At 49.7% G+C, this 18,885-nt stretch overlaps 1 protein-coding gene across 6 annotated transcripts in view; it reads left to right on the top strand.

Annotated features, from left to right (window-relative positions):
• Window positions 1–18,885, top strand: part of APBA2 (amyloid beta precursor protein binding family A member 2) — a 289,264-nt gene that overhangs the window by 6,753 nt on the left and 263,626 nt on the right. Inside the window, exon 1 of one of the 6 annotated variants that reach the window (XM_053581962.1) lies at window positions 4,956–4,973. The exons of the other annotated variants lie outside the window; for them this stretch is intronic. The gene's annotated coding sequence lies outside the window, so the exon portion shown is untranslated. Of the gene's footprint in view, window positions 1–4,955; window positions 4,974–18,885 lie in introns of those variants that run through there. 6 annotated transcript variants of the gene reach the window in all.

Raw genomic sequence — 18,885 nt, 5'->3', positions numbered from 1 at the left:
AGGGTGGTGGGTTCAAACCCAGCCCTGGCCAAACTGCAACATAAAATAGCTGGGTGTTGTGGCGGGCGCCTGTAGTCCCAGCTACTTGGGAGGCTGAGGCAAGAGAATTGCCTAAGCCCAGAAGCTGGAGGTTGCTGTGAGCTGTGTGACGCCATAGCACTCTACTGAGGGTGATAAAGTGAGACTCTGTCTCTAAAAAAATAAATAAAAGAATAAAAAAAAAAAAAAAGAAGTGATGGATTTTTCAGCAAGCCTGCGCATTGTTCCAGTCACACAGTTCCCATTTCTTAGTCTTTTGGTGTAGTAAGTGAGCCGTGTGCTCCAGCATCTGGCCGCGTTATCCAGGGCTGGAGGTAGCTGTCATGGTGGAGTGGAGTGGGGCTTGTGGCAGCAATTGGGAGCTCTAGAAGACCAGGTCTGCCTCAAGCGGAGCCAGCTACAGAGCATGCTGCTCAGAGTTTGACTTGACTCATCCTGGAAGGACCCATGTAGGTTTCTGCTTCCTTCCTCACCAGCAACTGAGCTCTGGTGCAGATGAAATGATGTTAGATCTGTGAAAACCTACACTAAAGCACTGGGCGGCGCTGTGGGTGCGTGCGAGCGTATTTTTTCCCAACTTGCCTGCAGGGCCTCTGACTCCTCCACGACCTCTGGCCCTCTGGCTGGTTCTGGATGGTAGGAGTCAAAGCTCTCAGCTGGATGGATTGGTTCCGGCCTTGGGTCCCCTTGCTGCCCACCTGGCCCGATTGCTAGATCCTGAGCCCCTGGGGCAGGACTAAGTTGGTCACATTGATGGCTCTTTCTCTAGGGAGTGGCATTGGGCTAAAAGTCTAGGTTCTCCTCACCCCACAGCCCTACTATCTGTGTCTGTCTTGTGTGTGTGTGTGAAGATTCTGCTGCTCAGCTTTCCCTGGCCTTCGAGTGCCATGGCTCAGTGACCTAGAGAGGAGTCTGCCATCCTATGGTTGGATGTACGGTCTGCCTTTGACCTTTGGGTGTGAACATCTTTGTGCTATCTTGGGTTAGAAATTCTGGGAGCAGAAGCCCCTCCAAACCAAGAACTCCTGATGGTGTCTTTCCCTTGGGCTTTTAACAGCTTTCAGCTTCTCAATTAACTCTTTACCCTGGAAGAGTGGGTGTGTCAGTCCCTCCGGAGCCCAGGCCAGAAGAGCCCTCCAAGCATTTTATTAAGTAATGGCTTTTTTCTTGATCACAGGCTGGTCTGTGCTCGGCCAGCAGTGAGGGGATTTGATATGCTCAGGAGCAGTGTCACCTCTGACTTAACAAATGCTTCATGTGGGGAACTGCCTCAGGGGACCGTGGGGGTGGCGTTCCCTGCCCCTTGCTGTGGGAACCCCAACCTAATTCCTGTGTTGCTTCCTGTACCCATCCTGTGAGATGGTTTATCTAAAAATGGAAAGGCCTGCGGGGCATTTACGTGGTAGCCTTTCACTTTGGGTGTCATCCATCTCTCAGTCCTTTGATACTTTGGGACTCTGCAATGGCAGGACTGGGGCAGATGTCCTCTGCTGGTGCGGCCCCGAGTCCCTTCGCTGGGAGCTCGGTCCGGCCGGCCGGCCATCCACACAGCAGGCCTTCTCTGAGCACCTGCTGTGTTTCATTTTTACTGTTCCCTGTTTGGACCTGAGTGGCATCAGGAGGGGAGCTGGAAGGGGCTGCTGGGGATGTGTGGTAGTCTGGCACCCCTGTTCTGACTCTGGGCTAAAGGCTCTCCCGGAGAAGCACAGTCTGGGAGGTGTGAGAGCCCAGGGTGGGAGGGTGGGTCATGGACTTTACCCTGGAAGAGTGGGTGTGTCAGTCCCTCCAGAGCCCAGGCCAGAAGAGCCCTCCAAGCCTGGGGCAGGCAGGATTACGTGGTTTCTGTGTGTGAGTACTGGAGATGGTTAGGGGGCAGGGTTGCATGGTTCCTGATCATCAGGCGTGTGGTGTGCCCAGAGAGTCAGTGGGCCGGGGCAGAGCAAGCCGGGTGATATTAATACACAGTTTACCAAGCAAGGCAAGGGGCCAGGAGAGGGGCATGTGGAAGGGCAAGGGAATATCTGGGGAGGTGGGGAGGCACAGCGGGGTCAGGGAGGGCATAGGGACAGGTGTCTGGCTGAGGACTGGCGGCTCTAGGAGCCTGTTCCCCACCACTGTCGGTAGGAGGAGGCTGCTGTTGCCTAGTCCCAGACTTTCTAAGTATGGAAGTTTAATTTTTCCCTTTAGAGAGTTACAGGCTTTCTAGATTAAATTGACCCTGTTCTTCTACAGGAATGACAAAATCCACAACAAGCCATTCATCACATTATTAATTTGTTCTGCTGACTTACTCCCGGCAAACCAGGACACCTGGGTCCACTGCATGCAAGAGACTTGTAGGGCAGAGGGACGTGGGTCCTGGTGGCGGGTGTGTGGCCTCCCTGCTCTTCAGCCAGCCATCCATGGCCTGGATGAGCTTGAAGGCTGTCAATATAGGGCCTCCTGCTGGCTTTCTGGCTCTCTGTGAGGGGAGGGGACTGCAGGTCCTCAGGTGGCTGTGCAGAGAGAGGCGTTGGGGAAGGCACACAGGAGCTCAAGCTGCTGGCTGGGGATGCTGAGCCACACTGCACTGCAGGGAGATGGGCCCAGAGGCCCCTGCAGCTCAGGGGGCTCTGGGGAGACATGTGGGTGCCTCTTGTCTGTGGCCCACATCCACAGGGCACCTGTAGGTCTGGCCCTCTCTGCCTCCTGAGATAGCTGTTAGAGAAGTTGCTGTTTCTTTTGGAGCTGCAGCCTGCCTGTTGTTCTCTGAGTCAGGGTGGAGGGGGTGGGTGGTGAGGCCCATGGTCAGCCCCTCGGATCACTGTCTGTCTGTGGGGACAGGGCTCAGATGCTGGCTGGTGCTACCTTTTTGCCATTACGAAACAGCCTGCTGATTGTCAGCCTCCTTAGAGGTCATAATTCAGTGGGGGAGAAAACCACATTTGTTTGGGGGAGGATTTCTGCAGACTCCCGTCATCTTAATGGCTTTAATCAGACGTCTCACATTACCCTGCAGTTCATGTCAACTGATGTCCCAAACCTGCTTGCTTTCCTTATCAGGGTATTGAGGACCTGGAATTTGGTGTATTTAGTTTCCCGTCTTTCACAGCAGACGTCAGATGGTTGTTGCTGGTAGCATGAGCAGGGAACCGGGCCTGATTCTTGGTCAGCACTGGCTGCTCCTGAGGTCCCCACTCAGCCAGAGGAGTCCCATCTCGTCTGCACGCACTTGCGAGATGCACAAGGGGGCTGCAGTCCTGATGGCCACCCGTTAGGCGAAATTGGCTTTGCTTTCAAGGAAGTAAATGCAGGCATAATAGATTTATTTGGCTCATGATTCCTTGGGGGGATTGATCTTTCTGATTTTCCATTCTGCCAGAATTCTTTTGTTGCTGTCTCCTCATGTGTGTTTTCTTCTCATTTGCTTCCTTCCCTCCTCACTTTTTTCACTCTCCTTTTCCCTGATCTTTGTCTCTGTGGTTTGATGTTGAAGAGCCCAGGGTGGCTGATGCGGAGATGTCTCTAGTCTGTCATCTTGGAGCTGATCTCCAGAGACCTTGATTTGGGGCTTATATTTTTCCACCCACCCAGTCCTGACAGTGGTCCCTGAGCACTCACGCATGTTCTTTTTTTAGGAGGTGTTCAAGCTTTCAGAGATCTGAAGTCTATTACAGGTAAATGTTGTCCAGAATTCATGTCAACTGATTGCTTGGACATAACTGGACCTTACACCCCAGGCCCTGGCACCAGAAACAATCCCCCCTTATCTTTAGTGGAATATATTCTAACACGATTCATTTTAAAATAATGCACTATATAACCAACAAGAGAAAGGCAGAAAACCTGATAGGAGAGAGGGCAAAAGACACTTCACCACCACACACATTGGATAATGATGGCTAACTGTCATCCGGGAGACTCAAAATGAACTGTAAACAGGATGCCCTTACACACCCACCAGAACTGCTGCAGTCAGGAGAGCTGAGAACAGCAGGTGATGGTGAGGACCTGGAGCAACATGAATTCCCTTTAGGATCAGGGTGTACATTCTGACGACTGCTTTGGGTAGCCGCTGTTTAGCATTGACTAAAGTTAAGTGTACAAATACCCTATGGCCAGCAACCCCGTTCCCAGTGAAAGTAGGTGAAATGTGCCTCTGGGCATGAGCGGCCCCTAAATGTTATCAAGTCAAACGGAACTTGGAATTTTGCCTTACGTGGTATAGTTTCTGCAGGCCTGATTAAGGATTCTGAAATGCATAAATTATCCTGGACTATCTGGGAGGGCCCTGAATGCCATCACAAGGGGCTTTAGAAGAGAGAGGCAGACAGAGACCTGACTTTAGAGTAGGAGGCAGCATGACGCCAGAGGCAGAGACCAGAGCGCTTTGCAGAACATTAGCAGCCACGAGAAACTGGACAAGGCGAACACGGGTTCTCCCCTAGCACCGCTGGAGGGAATGTGTCCCCACCAGCACCTTGATTTCAGCCCAGTAAAACCACTTCAGAACTCTGGACTGTAGAACTATGAAAGAATAAATGTGTGAGTTTTTTTCTTTTTTTTGAGACAGAGTCTCACTTTGTCACCTTGGGTGCAGTGCTGGGGCATCAGCCCAGCTCACTGTGACCTCAGACTCCTGGGATCAAGAGCCTTTTGCCTCAGCCTCCTGAGTAGCTGGGACTTTAGGTGCCCACCACAACCCCTGGCTAAATTTTCTATTTTTAGTACAGACAGATGTCCCTATATCTCAGGCTGATCTTGAACTCCTGAGCTCATACAGTCTACCTGCCTTGGCCTCCAAGAGTGCTGGGATACAGGTGTGAGCTGCCATGCCTGGCCAGTAAATGTGTTTTGAGACGCCTCGATTTGTGGTAATTTATTACAGCTGTGGCAGGAAACTGACACAACCATGGAGAGCCACACCCGAGAATGAGTGTCGTGGCAGCGTGGTGGTGAGTACCAAAGGCGCTGACAGCCCGCACGGCCCTCACAGCAGGAAGGAGCAGTCCATGGAGGGACGCTCCCCGTGTGACTCTGTACAGCAGGCTGAGCACAGACGCTCTGCAGGTGTGTGCAGCTGGGTGGATGCGTCTAGCTGTGTAACATGGAGCAAAAAAATCCAGATGCTAGAGTCCAGGCTGTGTGATTCCATTTATATGAAGGTCAGCATGCAATGGTCATACATGGTGTTGGAAGTCAGGTTGCCCTGGGAAGATGCTAATTAGAGGAGGCACGGGGTGGGGGTGTGTGGGGAGGTAGAGCTTCTAGGGGTGCTGATAATTCCCATTTTTGGTCTGGGTGTTGGTTTGAATGGGTGGGTACCATTCATGGTATGGAACTTTTCTGTACATGTATTTCAATAAAAAGTTATTTATTTATTTATTTTTTGTTTTTTTGAGAGAGTCTCACTATGTTGCCCTCAGTAGAGTGCTATGGCGCTACAGCTCACAGCAAACTCAAACTCTTGGGTTTAAGCGATTCTCTTGCCTCAGCCTCCCAGTTAGCTGGGATTACAGGCACCTGCCACAACGCCCGGCTGTTTTTCTGTTGCAGTTGTCATTGTTGTTTAGCAGGCCGAGGCTGGGTTCAAACCCACCAGCTTCAGTGTATGTGGCTGGTGCCGTAACCACTGTGCTATGGGCACTGAGTGTCAATTAAAAGTTTTTTAAAAGCAGTTCATCGTCTTGAGATTTTTAAGGAGAACTTTGAATTGACTGACTTGTGGCTTATTTTACTGTAGGGACAATGCTATCAACATCAAGATTACATTTAGTGTGAGATAATTAAGTTTTTGCCATTACAAGTGCTTGTTAATATTTAGTAGCAAACAGTATTTTCTAAGTGAGATCAGGTGTGTAAAACGAGGTAAGATGCAAAGATCTGTACAGATTTAATTGGCGTAGATAAGTTATTTAGATGAAATGAGTTTTTCTTCCTGCATATAAAAGGACTGTGCTTTTAAAGAAAGCCAAATACCCCAAGTGTGTAAGCGTGAAATATTATGTGGTTTCAGTTGAGTGGGAAACCAGAGCAGTCAGAGGGAGACTCTGCATCTGAACAATTCCTTTGGGTCAGTCACTGGTCCTTGCAGCCTAGAAATCACGGGTGTAGGTTCTGTGGTGCCACCTGCCTGTGCGCCTCTCCTGGCAAGGGCCAGTCACCCCAAGGCCCCCATGGGCACCCATCTTTTTTGCCCACATTTCTCCGTGGCCTGCCTTCCTAGACTCTTCCACCCCTCAGCTGCTTCTCATCCCTGGGGACTTCACTCTTCTCCCGCCTGCTGTCTCTAGAGGTCTTGTTCTGGCTGTGAGTCCACCAGAACAGGGCCATGTTGGTTGCTGCAGAGGACAGTGACTCTTTGTCCAGTAGCTGTTGACCTTGTGACCACCTTGGGTTCATGGCCCCCATGGTTTGCTTGAGTGACTGCAGCTGCGGCCACAGATTCATGTAAACCTTTTTGGAAGCTGTTTTGCGCTACAGCCTGTCGGAGCCTTTGGTAGTCATTGTCAGGGCATTGTGTGCCCTGGGACACTGATCAGAGCCGTTCATCTGGGTGAGCTCACCTCCTCCTCAGCCTCCCTGAGGCTTAGGGCTGTCCTGGGTTCACAGGGCAAAGGGTGCAAAAACGCAGAGGGACCATTTAGCAGCCTTCATGGTCCCTGCTGTGTGTGGAATCTGATAAAGTGAAGAATGTCTTTTTTTTTTTTTTAAGTTCCATTTTGGTAATAATTCATTTTGTTTTGTTTTATTTTGCAAAAGTAGAGATCTGTGATATACTAGGAAAAAACAACAATCCTGTCACCCAGAAGGTTAGTGATGTAGTGTAAAATCTGGGAGAGCCAATAGGGACAGGAGGGAGGAGGCAGGGGCAGGTGGAGGCCAGGGGAGGAGGCAGGGGCAGGCGGAGGCCAGGGGAACAGGCAAGGGGAACACACCAGGGGGAGAGGAGGCCACCGTGAGGGAGCGTGGTGTCATGTTAGTCCCTTTCTGAGCCTCAGACAGAAGGGCCACCAAGGTCCCCTGCGGGAGAAGCAGAGCCTGCATTTGCACAGGAGCTTGCCCTTGCCCTGGCCTTTCTCAGCTGGACCTGGCCTTCTCCAGGCACATCAACCCTGCGTGGCCTGGCAGTGGGTGTGGTGTGGGAGTAGGTGCCAGGAGCCGTCTCCTCCTGAGAGCAGGTGCTGATGCTGGGTGGTGTGTGGCAGCTTCCCGGGAATGGTGATCGGGGTGCATCTTTAGGAAATGTCCCTTGTGTCCTCTCAGGTGCCCTGGCGGGTCCCTTGCGACAGAGCCCAGTGCCCACTGCCCCGACCACACACTCAGGATCACTTTACACTTGGTGACACATCGTACGTACTCAGACTGAAGCCCCCCTGGGCTTGTCATCTTCTTTCCAAGGGAGCTGTCCTGACTGTCTCTCCCTGTCACCTTGGCATTCTGCTGCTGTAGTGTGTTTGGTGACATTTGTGAATGTGATGATTTTGGTATGCCCTCCCTCATGGGAGCTGCTTCTGCCAACGTGAGGGTGAGCATCTGGGTGTTGCTTCCCAGTGTTCTGAGCCATCAGCCTGGGTGGCCTTCCCTGTCCAGGTGTCCTGCCCGTCTGAATGTGCCTTCAACCTGCAGAGATGTCCTGTGTGTCACTGTCTTGGGAGCTGATGGGCCACGTGGCAGAGAGGCAAGTGCTCCCCTGCCTGCCCCCAAGGCCTCTTTGTACTCTGTGTTAAAAATTGTATTTTATGAAGCACCTCTCCCCACAGACACTCCATCTGCTGTCCTGCCCCAGGCCGGTGCTGCCCCTGGATCCCAGCACCCAGCACAATGCCTGGAACTTTGGTAACTACTCCAGAAAATTCTCAAAGAATGTTTTATCTGCTCCACGTACCCACCGTATTTCAGAGACTGGAGTGTAAAGCACAGCGTTGCTCCAGTGGTCTTTTCTACAGTTGTTTCCTAGGACGTGAGCGAAATAGGCTGAGGACCTGTGGCAGGAATCACTGGCTCTGATCAGATGCCCTCTTGGCCCTGCCCTGGTGCTTGGGCGGCATGACAGTTTCATCCATGGGGCGGAGGATCAAACAATGTCCAGGGTGGGCCTAGGTGTCAGAGCCTGGGGTTGCTGTCCCCTAAGACTGGGATCTGGGACTGGCTGAGCCCCAGGCCCAATAGGGGCCAGCCGGTCAAAGTGGGGCCCTGTGGCTTGATCAGGCTTTCTCCTCCAGGTCTCCTGGCTGGTGTTTGTGCCATGGAGAGCACCCCCTGCTTCTTAGGGGTTAGGGCTTGGGGAGTGGATTTTATATGGTGGCACAGTTCCAAAGTGTAGGCAGGAGAATTCTTCCAGCCCCGGTGCCTTGTCCAGCTGCCTCTCCTTCGTCCGTGGTGGGGAGGCTTTGTTCACGGAAGTGAAGGAGAAGTTTGAGTGGCCCAGGGTTCACACCCTTCCCACCTCCCACTGTGCTATCCATACCCCTTCCTGGGACCAGTAGCAGTTTTCACTCTGGATAGTTAACGAGGGAGCCTGATGCTGGCTAGAGACTTGACCTGCTCATGTTGGCTGGTGACCTGCTCCCTGCTGCCTGGCCATGCTGGGAAGATGGACGGTTCAGGAGCGAATATCCCAGTGTTTGCAGCACAGGGGCATCATGCTGTCTTCTGGCACATGCACAAAAATCAGGGAGGGAAGACTAGACCTGGACGGGGAGCTTTGGTCTGCACGGGTGTCAGTTTGGAGAAGAATGAAGGGCCAACAGGGATGGGGGAGCTGTGGCAACAGGAGGAAGGATTCAGGCTTGCTGAGATGGTCATTGCTGATGGGGTCATCACTGATGAAAACCAGAGGGCGGAGGTGGGCGTCCATCCCCCCTTCTCAAGTGCATCTGCGCAAGGTGACCTTCCAAAGAGCACAGTATGGAAACAGGACCGATTCCAGTGGAGAAACCCAGCCTGGTGGTCAGGCACCACCAGCAGCAGGCCGTGCAGGGGGCATGGGCCCTGGACATGATGAGGGCAAGGTGCTTCTCTGCTGTGGCTTTCCCACCCAAACCCATAGCCTCTGTTGAATCACCAGAAAAACATCAAGGTGTATACCGGTGAAGGGACAGCGTACAAAATACTCTTCAAAAATGTCAAGGTCATCAAAAATAATTGTGACAGTCGAGAGGAACCTAAGGAGACACAACGACCACATGTAATGTTGCCTGGATAGGATCATCGAACAGAAAAAGAAAAAAAAAAAGGTGTAAATCAGGGAAATTTGAATGATGTATGAACGTTGGGTTAACGAGAGTGGGTCGATGTTGGTTCATTCATTCTGGTACATGCACTAGTAATAATGTGAGATGTTCACAGCAGAAGAGCGTGCCTGTTGTTTATGAGGAGTCTATACTATCTGTGAAATTTTTCTGCAAGTCTTAAAACTGTCCTGAAAATATAAAGTCTATTGAAAAGCAGTCAGAGGGCAGCCTCCTCCCCTGTCCCTGGGCGAGGCAGAGGAAATAACTCCTACAGGTCTCCTTCTCACCCGGATTCTGTGGCAAAATTAGGTTGAACCATATGAAAGTGTTACTTCTGCAGGTCAAGAGTGAGTTCGCCCAAGCCGTTTCATATGCCTCAGCTCAGCGGTTTAGCATTAAAACACTTACTTTTTTGGCAAGAGAGAACATGTTTATTTTAAAAACATTATTTTTAGTTATTATGCCTACATTCATTGTGTTGGAAAAAATGAGAGATAGCAAAAAGCAAAAAAGAAGAAACTTTGAACTACCCAGCTCTGCCCTCCAGGCCCAGCTGTGGCTTGCCCCATTTCCTCCTCGCTCCTGGGCACACGAAGCTGCCGGCGCTTGCTCCCGTGCGGGTTGTGAAGACCTCTTTCCACAGTCATGGGCATTTTCTTCCACACTCAGCAGTGAGAGTTTCTGCTAACATTCACTGAGCGAGGCTCCCGGGGGTGGACATTCAAGTTGTTTAGAATGTTTTCCTGGTATGAGCAATGCTGTGATAAATATCTTTGTGGCTGCTTTTTTTGTTTGGTTTTGGTTTTTTTGCAGACACTCATGATCCCTTCCTTATATTTCCAAAGGTGGGATTGCCGGGTTAAATACTAAGGCTTCAGATTGGCCTCCAGAAAGGTTTTGTGTAAGAGGGAGGGGCTTCCTTCCCTCCTTCCTTGCCCTCCACTCTGCTCCCCCTCCTGGCCTCCTCCCCTTCTCCCTCCTTCCTCTGCTGCCTGCATATGATGCTACACCACTGAGCAGTGCCCGGCAAGCAGCATTGCAGCCGCCCCTCAGGTTCTGCAGCACACAGACTCCTGTGGCCCACCCTCCAAGGCTGGCTGGTAGTGCCTGGAGAGGAAATCAAGACTTAGTTGGAGGGCCGGGTGCCAGGGCTCAGCCTGTAATCCCAGCATTCTGGGAGGCCCAGGAGGGAAGATGGCCTGAACCCAGGAATTTGAGGTTGCAGTGAGCCATGATGATGCAACTGCAATTAAGCCTAGGTGACAGAGTGAGACTCCGTCTTAAAAAAAAAAAGACTGTCTTAAAAACAAAACAAAACAAAACAAAACAAAAATCCACCCCAAACAAAACAAATAAAAAACCTCACAGGGAAGGCTGCAGAGACTTTCAGAGACTTCTGGTAACCCACAAGCGAGGAGGAGTGGCCTGATGACTCTAGGGGGTGTGATCACAGTTATTCCAGGGTGACCCCTCCCCACTGAAAGACTGGGCTACTGTCCTGGTGGGCTGGGAACCAGAACTCTGGGCTCATGTGAAATTATTTATTTTAAACGTGTCTTATTTTTCTGCTGATTGGGTGAATTGATTGAAACCAAGGCTCTCACCCCACCTCCCGGGACTGCGGGAGCTCATCTGAGTCAGGTGACAGGGACGCTGCTTTTAAAGATTGGTCTGATGTCTTGACATCCCAGAACTGTTGGCTGCTCTAAGAATCCAAGGAAAAGCTGCCGAATTTGTGGCCCCAGGAGGATCTTTGTCCTCCTTTAACAGAAGCAATAGATTCATGGATTCGCTCTGTTGAGCTGGAAGGAAGAATTTTTAGATTTTTTCTGGTTGAAGAACTTAAAATGGAACAATCTACATCACTTCTCCCCACATTGGACTTTGAAGCAAGTCTTTGGAAAAATGGACTTGATTATTTTCTACATGTGGAAGCAAATTCCATGAGAATCTTCTGGTAATGAATTTTAAAGTGCTTGTCTATTTTGTTTCATTCTCAAATACTGAGAAGTCTGAAAAACCAGAGGCTACTTGAGTAGGTCAGGCTCTGAGGGAGCAGCATTTTCTCCCAAACCCCCACCAAAAACCAATAATTGCAACGAACAGATCTGGCATCTCTGTTTTTTTTTTTTTTTTGGCCAGGGCTGGGTTTGAACTCACCACCTTCAGCATATGGGACCAGCGCCCTACTCCTTGAGCCACAGGTGCCGCCCGGCATCTCTGTTTTTTATTTTATTCCTTGAGGTGGGGGTCTTGCTGTGTTGCCCAGGCTGGTCTGGAACTCCTAGGCTCCAGCTGTCCTTTCACTTGAGGCTCCCAAGTGGCTGGGACTAGAGGTGTGTGCCACCATACCCAGCTGGACATCTCTATTTTAAATATTATGCCTTCTAGCAATTGTCTTGTACCTCCAGAAGAGGAGAGAGCCATTGTCCTGATAATAGAATTTGGGGTTCAAGAAGACCCTGAACTCTTCAATGGAGCAGCCATCTAACATATTATAGGTCCTGGGATCCTTTTAATATTTTTTCTGCTTAAAAAATTAATATGCACTCCTTACAAAGATTCAAACTTTATAGAAACAAATACTTTAGAAAACGAAAGCGCCCCCCCAACCCCCGCTTCACCACCTCCCCCATTCAATCCCTGCAGAGACAATCACTGTTAAAGAGGTAGAGGTTCCTTCTAGTTTCTATTCTGTCTATGGAAATATTCTACTTAAATTTTACACAAATATATACATATCTATTTATAAATTTTTTCCACAAAATGAGATCATATTATAAATGAGATTTTTTTTTTTTTTTTGAAGACAGAGCCTTACTTTGTTGCTCTTGGTAGAGTGCTGTGGCATCATAGCTCACAGCAACATCAAACTCTTGGACTCCAGTGATTCTTTCTTTTTTTTCTTTTTTTGTAGAGACAGAGTCTCACTTTATGGCCCTCGGTAGAGTGCCGTGGCCTCACACAGCTCACAGCAACCTCCAACTCCTGGGCTTAAGGGATTCTCTTGCCTCAGCCTCCCGAGTAGCTGGGACTACAGGCGCCCGCCACAACGCCCGGCTATTTTTTGGTTGCAGTTTGGCCGGGGCTGGGTCTGAACCCGCCACCCTCGGTATATGGGGCCGGCGCCCCACAGACTGAGCCACAGGCACCGCCCTCCAGTGATTCTTTCGCCTCAACCTTCTGAGTAGCTGGGACTATAGGCGACGGTCACAATGGCCGGTTAGTTTTTTTGAGAGATGGGGTCTCATTCTTTTTTTTTTTTGTAGAGACAGAGTCTCACTGTACCGCCCTTGGTAGAGTGCCGTGGCGTCACACGGCTCACAGCAACCTCTAACTCTTGGGCTTACGCGATTCTCTTGCCTCAACTTCCCGAGCAGCTGGGACTACAGGCGCCCGCCACAACGCCCGGCTATTTTTTTGTTGCAGTTTGGCCGGGGCTGGGTTTGAACCCGCCACCCTCGGTATATGGGGCCGGCACCCTACTCACTGAGCCACAGGCGCTGCCCATGGGGTCTCATTCTTGCTCAGGATGGTCTCAAACGCCTGAGCTCAGGCGATCCACCTGCCTTGGCCTCCCACAGTGCTGGGATTACAGGTGTGAGCCACTGCACCTGGCTCTAAATAAGATTTGTAATTAGATTTCCTGGGAGGCATGTATCTCAGAAATTGTTCCCTGTCAGTTGTGAACAGCAAAATTATTCTGTCTCACCTTTGCAGAATGTGTGACTGTTTGCTTATTGAACTTTGGGATTGTTCCCCATTTTTCACACTCACAGGTAATGCTGGAGTGTGGAGTCTTGTACACTAAGTACTTGTGGATGTGTGTTGTGTGTGGTTGTAGCATGGGCGCCTGTAAGTGGACTTGCTGTGCTGAATGGTTTGAGTGTTTAGAGCAGGCATCCTCAAACTTTTTAAACAAGGGGCCAATTCACTGTCCCTCAGACCATTGGAGGGCCGGACTATAGTTTAAAAAACAAACTATGAACAAATTCCTATGCACACTGCACATATCTTATTTTGAAGTAAAAAAAAAACAAAACGGGAACAAATACAATCACACCGCCTCATGTGGCCTGCGGGCCACAGTTTGAGGACCCCTGGTTTAGAGAGTCAATAAATAGATATTCTCATTGCCCAGTTGCTCCCTGGAGAGGTGGTGAGCATTTTAAATGGCACAGGTGTGTAAGGCAGCCGTGTCTCTGAGGTCACTCTCTGGACATGATGAATCTTTGTAGTTTTACTCACACATGGATATGAAGTGATTGCTTTTTTCATTTTTTTTTTTTTTTTTTTGTAGTTTTTGGCCAGGGCTGGGTTTGAACCCACCACCTCTGGCATATGGGACTGGGGCCTTACTCCTTTGAGCCACATGCGCCACCCTTTTTTTTTTTTAAATTGTGAATGATAAACTTCTTGTGTGCTTAATATTAATTCAATTAATTTGCATTTTCTTGTATTCTTGTCTGCTTTCCTCTCGCCTCACTCAGCTCCTCCTGGTTGACGCCTTCTTAGGGTGGCGGGTTAGTCCTCATTTGCTGTATACACTACAGATGTTTTATCCGAGACCTCTTTTGTCCTTCAACTTTGTCCAAAGACATCTTTGGACGTGCAAAAATTTGGAATTTTTATGTTGTTAAATCTTTTAGAGAAAGGCCTTCCCTACTCAAATGTGAATAAACACCCTTCTCTATTTTTTGCTGACACTTGGTAGTTCAGATTTTTTTTACGTTTATATCTCTTATTCATCTAGAATTTTTTTTTAAACATGGTGTGAGTTGGGGATATAATTTTTTTATTTTATGGAGCATTCAGTTTTCTAACATAATTTACTAATTGCTGCTTTTATCTCTCTATTTTGAGATGCTGTGATTGTCATGGATTAAGTCAATGCTGTGTTTTGGGTGGTTTCTCCTGTGTTTTTGGACTCACCCTTCTAATTTATTGGTTTATTCCTGTGCCAACATGTACTGCTTTAGTTACTTTGGCTTTTTGTTATTTTGTTATCTTAAAGGACCTCATTACCTCTTATTTTTTCTTTTTCCATATTTTTCTCTAACTTTTCTCATGTATCTTTTCAACTAGATAAACTTCAGAATAAGCTAAATTCATCTCCCCCAATTTTTTGTATCTGAGACAAATGAAAAAAAAAAAAGATTTATCTTCTCTTGCCAGAAAAACCTATAGTACAATCCAAATCAAAATTCCAACAATCCAAAGTCAAAGTCTCACTTTGTTGCCCTTGGTAGAGTATGATGGCGTCATAGCTCATAGCCATCTCAAACTCTTGGGCTCAAGTGATTCTCTTGCCTCAGCCTCCTGAGTAGCTGGGACTACAGACGCCCGCCACAAAACCCGCCTATTTTATAGAGACAGGGTCTTGCTCAGGCTGGTCTCCAACCTGTGAGCTCAGGCAATCCACCTGTCTTGGCCTCCCAGAGTACTAGGATTGAGTGCTTGAATTCCTGACCACACCTAAGCCACTGAGCCTAGCCTCATCCCCAAATTTGATGGGGGATTTTGATTTGGATTATTCTATAGGTTTTTCTGGCAGAATAGATAAGAAGATAAATCTTTTTTTTTTTTTTTTCTTTTTTTGAGGCCAGATCTCACTAAGGCATAGCAACTTCAACTTCTTGGGCTCAAGAGATTCTCTTGCCTCAGCCTCCCAAGTAGCTGGGACTACAGGTGCCGGCTGTTTTTTGTTGCAGTAGTCATTGTTGTTTTGGCAGGCCTGGGCTGGGTTCGAACCCTCCAGCCCCGGTGCATGCTGCTGGCGCCCTAGCTGCTGAGCTATGGGCGTTGTGCTGAGAAGATATATCTTTAATAACTTCTCATCTGCTATTTTGTCTTACCGAGAAGGGCGGTGACATCCTTCACCAGTGTTCTGTTCCTTATTTCATATGTGTTCAGTACATTTCTTGTTAGGTGTGTGACTGTTGTGGTTTTCACTGGGATTCTTCCCTCCTCTCACTTCCTTCCCCTGCCCGTTCCCTTTCCCTTTTCTCTCCCCTCTCTCCCTGTTTCCTTCCTTCCTCCCTCCCTCCCCCCCCCTTTTTCCCCAAATTAGTATGGAGAGGAACATACCATTAGGTTCTGTAGTTGCTTCTTTTAGGGCTTCCGGGTCGTAGTTGTGCACTTCTCCTGGGAACTGTGTAGCACACCTGTGCAATGTACCCGTTGGGGCTTCCCTTCTTTCTCTGTTTTCTAGGGTGTCTGGTGCTGTTGCCCAAGCTGGAGTGCAGTGGTGCAATCATAGCACACTGCAGCCTTGATATTCCTGGGCTCAAGCGATCTGCCCATCTCAGCCTCCCAAGTTGTTGGGACTACAGGTGTAGACGGCAGAGTCTGGATAATGTTTTATTATTTTTTTAAAATATGGGTTCTCACTGTGTTGTCCAGGCTGGTCTTGAATTCCTGACCTCGAGTTATCTTCCCAACTCAGTCTCCCAAAGCGCTGGGATTGTGCAGGCATGACCCACGGCGCCCAGCCTCGTGCCCCATTTTCTAGCTGGTAATGGCTGGAGAGTTCAAAAGCTCTTGACTTTTGAATGTCCCAGGGGTCCTCAAACTGTGGCCCGCTGGCCACATGCAGCGGTGCGATTGTATTTGTTCCCGTTTTGTTTTTTTACTTCAAAATAAGATATGTGCATGCAGTGTGCATAGGAATTTGTTCATAGTTGTTTTTTTTAAACTATAGTCTGGCCCTCCAACGGTCTGAGGGACAGTGAACTGGCCCCCTGTTTAAAAAGTTTGAGGATGCCTGGTCCCTGCCGTGCTTCAATGTCTGTTGGTTTGAATGGTTTGTTTGCTCTTTCCCCTTGGATTTTCTGATTGGTAAACCACTTGCCTGTGTTGAGTTTCCTTTCTGCTGTTGATGGCTTTGGTTACTGACTCATTGTTGTGGGGTCTTGATCAGGCAGCCCTGTGGTCCCTGGGTCTCTGATGACCCTCTCAGGGGAGCCCTTTCACTTCACGGTCAGTGGATCAGCCATTTAGCCAGGCCTGTGTGGGTCTGTAGCCTCCCCAGGCCAGGAGCTGAGCTCTGGAATGAGCTCCGCATTTGTGGAGCTGGAGGTCAGTGGAAATGGTTTTTTTCTCTCTGTGGATGGGGCAGGATAGAGGAGGCGGTCTTGTGAGAGGCTTCTCCAGACAAGGGCAAAGGCAGTCGTCCAACTGGAGCTGTCCCTTGGGTGCTTACTCCAGGTGGTCTGGATGTAGGGCCTCGTGGGAGGTGGCTTATTCTGCTTATTCTCAGCCCTCCAGCAGGGGGCTCAGAGGGTCTCCCCTTTGGAGATGGTGTCCCCTCAGGTGACGTCAGTGACCGTGGTGACGACGTCCAAGACTCCTATGCTAGCAGGCTGGCAGCTGTTGGTGGCCTTTGTTTCTTCCTTCAAACTAGTAGTGGTCTTCTGGGTATATGGGCAGGTGGGAGGCGAGAAGGGTTGGGGAGCAGAGGATGCAGCCCTGGTTCTGGAGGCTCCCCTCCGCAGGTGGTCAGTGGCTGTGAGGAGCCAGCAGGGCGGTCCCAAGCAGGGGAGTGTGGGGGTTGGCCATACTGGCTGAGGGAAGACCCACCCTGACTGCATCAGAAGATGCTGCCTGTGCCACCAGATTGCCACTGATAAGGCAGGGCCTGCGCCTGGAAACTATGATGCTCAGGGCTGCCCGTGGTCATTTCTCCTTGTCCATGCTCTAGCCTTGGCCTGGAGCATCCACCTTGCAGGGGCTTCAAGCTCTTGGTCCTTCTGACAACTTGTAAGGAGTTGTTTTTGCTGGGTTAGAGCCTAAGTCTTTTTGCACATGTCATGGATTTTTTTGCATTGTTTTCCACTTCTTTTCCTTCCCTCTCACCCTTCTCTCTGCTCTTCCCCTTTCCTCTTTCCCCCTCCCCTCTCCTTCCCTTCCTTTCTCTTCCCCTTTGTTGTTGAGACATAGTCTTGCTCTGTCACCCTGGGTAGAGTGCTGGGTCATCATAGCTCACAACAACCTCGAACTCCTGGGCTCTTGCTTCAGGCTCCTGACTATCTGGGACTACAGGTGTGAGACAACATACCCAGCTGCTTTTTGCGTTTTGAGTAGAGATGGGGGTCATGCTCTTGCTCAGGCTGGTCTCCAATTTGAACTCCTGAGCTCAGGTGATTCTCTGGCCTTGGCCTCCCAGAGTGCTGGGATCATGGGTGTGCGCTGCTGTCTCAGCCTGTTTTCTGTCTTCTTTTAGGGCTTTGTAGTTATCAGGACTGGCTGACGCTGTGTTTGTGAAAGTGCCATTAGTACCAGGGCTTGGTCCCTTGGGGTGGATAGGTGGGTGTCCTGAATTCAGCCTCTTCCCACAGAGCTGGGAGCAGTAGGTGTCCTGGCCCCTTGCTGCCCTCTGGTGGGGGTGTCGGATTTCCTGGCGGGTGATCCAGGTCCAGAAGGTCAGAAGGCTGGAGGGGGAGTTCAGGGCCTGGGGCGTTTGTTCCTTTGCTTGCTTTTAAACACCCACCTGGCAGGAACCCATTCCCTGTTTGGGCCCTACATGCCCCCTTTTGGGCCTTGTTCAGGCCTAGTTCCTCCGTACACAGAGGGCGCCCCGTGGGAAGAGGTGAATGGTTTTCTCTGCAGGAGGAGGCAGAGCATGGCCAGGGTGTCCCAGCCTAGCAGAAGAGCAACCAGCAAGAGAAGCCTCTGTGTTTCTAGATACGTTGTTGGAGGGTTGGCCACAAACAGGAGCCGGAGGTGCACTGTGGACAGAGCTGGCTTCTGGGACGTGGGACGTCTCAGTAAATGTCTGCAGAGTCAGAGAGAGAGAGAGAAAGAGAGTGCAGTGGGGTGAGAGAGAGAAAGAGGGAAGTGCTAGACATGGCAGAGGGAAGATTTGAATCCCTTTCAGACTCCAGGGATCATGAACTTAATCCTTAAATGGCAGGGCCTCCCAGCAGGAAATCAACTACATGCTCATTACGTGGGTCTTGCTCTGTCACCTACTCTGGAATGCAAGGTGCAGTCATAGCTCACAGTAACCTGGGCTCAAGTGATCCTCCTACCACCACGCTTGGCTAATTTCTTAACTTTTATTTTTGTAGAGCTGGGATCACTCTGTTGTCCCAGCTTGTCTCAAATTCCTGGTCTCAAGTGATCCTCCTGCCTCAGCCTTCCACAGTGCTGGAATTAGGGATGTGGGACACCATGCCAAGCTCCAAGAAGAGTTTTTATTTCTGTGAGTCAATTTACAGGGTGGCCATAAAGTTCATGTACAATTTTGAATTGTACACTATTTTAAATAGCACACAAACTTTATGGCTTCCCTGTACTTTGGGAACTGGCCATAAAGAGAAAATTTACTACGTGATTAAAGACGCGTGTACTGGATTCATTTTGCAGGATCTTAATGTGCTACTCAGAACTGCCTGTTTTCAAATTAAGTCTGAAGAAATTTTAATACCTAAGGTTAATTCCATGTAGATAGAACACTACTACAAGAGAGGGAGTGATGTCACAGAGCACTGGACAGATAGTAGAGGCTGGGTCCCTTCCCCCAAGTTGCACTGACAGCCTTTGGGGTGGTGAGCTGTCGCTGGCTTGGTGGCCCCAGCCCTTGTCCATAGGCTGAGGGTCTGGGCTCTCTGAGCTCCCTCCAGCTCTGAAG

The sequence above is a fragment of the Nycticebus coucang genome, chromosome 2 (assembly GCF_027406575.1).
Source record: "Nycticebus coucang isolate mNycCou1 chromosome 2, mNycCou1.pri, whole genome shotgun sequence".
NCBI classification, from domain to species: Eukaryota; Metazoa; Chordata; class Mammalia; order Primates; family Lorisidae; genus Nycticebus; species Nycticebus coucang.
The sequence above is the reverse complement of the archived record's forward strand: the minus strand, read 5'-3'. Positions and strand labels throughout refer to the sequence as shown.